We start from the raw sequence: 2,851 nt of genomic DNA on the forward strand, positions 1-2,851 counted from the left end.
TTTATACAAGGCAAAAGGAAATTCTTTGTCCTGTGAACGCATTTTGAAAGTGATTTGAAATCTTTAAGCGTCATTTCACTACGCTATTTCATATCAATACTCTAGATCAACTAAATCCAATAAAAACCAATTCATAACTTGAGCTTTATGTGGTAATAATAAGTAGCAGGGGACGTATCGCAGCGGAAACGGAAGTCAAATGGCATGACTAGGTGTGTTAAGGATAAGGTAGTTTACATTTACATGAAATATTCGTATTTTCTGAAAAAAGGAACAAAAATAGGAAGCACGGTCTTCTTAAGTTAGAAAAATATAAAGACTATTTATTTAGGCTTAATTTCTTTGAAAAAAAATAAATAGAACAAAATTTTAATTAATGAATAATGTGGCATAGTAAATTGTATTGTCCTTAAATTAATCACCAGTTTTTTTGGTTGTAGGTCAATACAACACTGTTAAACTGGCTGCCCGATAAATAGTATCAGACAAACTTTGCAGTATATTTAAACGTTAATCAAATATATTTTTCATTTGTCTAGCGACTTGTGATTTTAAGTTGTTAACTAAAATTTTGTTGGCTATTTAATTAAGTATTTTATGTTAATAATGTTCTAATCTTTATAAAATTATATAATTGGTTTTTTTTTTGTAGTTATACAGAAAGTATTTATAATACGTGGATATACATGTCCTAACACATTTTTTTCCAAACGTCTGTCAGTCTTTTTCAATCTTCTCAGAGTAAGTACCTGTCCAAAATGATTTTTATAATTATTAAGAAAAAATACATTTATGTCTTAGTCCACATTGATGCTAGCGTACATTAAAAAACGTATAAACAATGCTCACATCATTTGACTGATCACTACTTGTTTAGATATTGAATCACTTTCCCCTTCATTAGATTTTTGGATGACAATAGGTGGTGAATTAGACACTACATATTGTCAGTACTGTCGACCCTCTGCGGGAAATGAGTTAAAATCTTCCTGAGGTAGACATGTCTGTCGTAAGAGTTGTCTAAAATCCCGACGCTATGTCGACACTGTTTTGAAGTGTGCATGGTAGTAAGTGACACTGCACTTACGACAACCCGAATGAAGGTGTAAACACTGGTACACCAGGGTTTAGATGCCTGAAGCTTCGGCTGTCCTGGCGAAGTGATGGTTGACACAGAGTCATAATGGCTGTGGTTGATATCCAAACTTACGCGGGAAGAATGACTGTACTCATTTTCTTTCATTCAATGTATTAAAAGAGAAGTTAGGCAGGCCTCGTTTCCCACCAAGGAGGAAACTATATCCAAATGTTTAGTTTCAATTGGTACCGGCGGCCTTCTTAGGAATTCCAATCCAGCGTTTATCGGCGCAATATACCGACACGTGTGTTAAGAGCACCGTGGTGTTAAGTCTTCAGGACAGTTAATCACGTAAAAATATTCTGGATTTCTGTCAGTACTACAGATTCCACTCTCAATACCATAAATAAAAAAAATTTTCAGGAGGAAACGAAAACTTCTCTTCTCCTTGCTATTTACTTTTCTAGTCTACCATTTAATGCTTAAAAAATTCAAACTCTATCGCTTGTAAACAAAATTGTCATATGTTCTAAATAACCAATTCATTATTGACTTAAAGTAATTTTTTCCCCTATTTGTTTATTTGTTTTGTTTTAATTTTAACTTTTTCTTGCCGAGAGTGACGCGTCTTTATGACGAAAAGAAACTATTTAAAAGTAAGACGAATTCGAATAGCAATGAAAAGACAACAACAAAAATTTATTGAATTTATATCGTTAACAGCGATATGTAGGTATATAAATGCAAGTTGGCGATGTTCTATAAGAAAGAAATCCAATGCTTCCATCGCGATGCCCCGTGGAGATATCAGTCTTGTGGTAGATTTACTCTCAGATCATAGGAGATTCGCAAACCATGTTAGAAAATTGAATCTTCGCTTTCAATTATTCTTATCGCAGTCATGGAGAGGTCGATGAAAGTGCCTTTCATCTGCTTTGTACTTGCCGGGTGCATGCTCGTCGCTGCCTTATCATTCTTTTTTTGTGTAACTTAGTCAATTGCAAGATCTTTTATTAAATAGCTTTTTAGGCTTTGCTAAATGTTGAAGCTAATTTTTTTTAAGTTTCCGGTAATGCGGTAACACAATGGGCTAATAGGCCTAAGTGGAGGTCTTCGGATCGCCGGTACAACCATAACTAACCTTGTAGTGGTATTATTGGTTTTTCTTTTATTTTTAGTATATATCAATTATATTATATTTTATATTTATTTTGGTTACAAATTTACGGCAATGATTTGTGTAGCTCTGCTCTATTCTAAAATAAAAATAGTAATATTCTAATATAAAAGTTTAATATAAATCTCAAACACCTAATCTTAAAACGTAATGATAAAGTATTAGTAATATTCTAATATAAAAGTTTGATATAAATCTCTATTAGGAGCGTATATCGTTTACTCTTACTTTAAAACGACAAAATATATAATCTCAAGAATTTTGCTTCCGTAGGTTACTGAAATACAAAGTAAGTTGTTATAATAAAACTAACTGCATTTATTAGCTTCTTTAATATATACTCATATTTCAATAATCACAATGATCATAATTAAACACATTTTTGTTAATTAAGCAAAGTAATTATAATCTTAGCGCTTAGTAGTGAAAATTTTTATTAGCCAATAAAACGAATTCAACTTTGCTGTCAAAATATTTAAATTTTTCAGTTGCTGCAGTTCCCATTTGCCTTAAATAGCATTCCAGCGAAAATATATCTTCGAGAATAAAATATGCGAGTGTGTAAGGAAGAACGGAATTGCTGGCCGCAACCGCTG

Source organism: Teleopsis dalmanni, chromosome 1 (assembly GCF_002237135.1).
Source record: "Teleopsis dalmanni isolate 2A chromosome 1, ASM223713v2, whole genome shotgun sequence".
In the NCBI taxonomy this organism is placed as follows: Eukaryota; Metazoa; Arthropoda; class Insecta; order Diptera; family Diopsidae; genus Teleopsis; species Teleopsis dalmanni.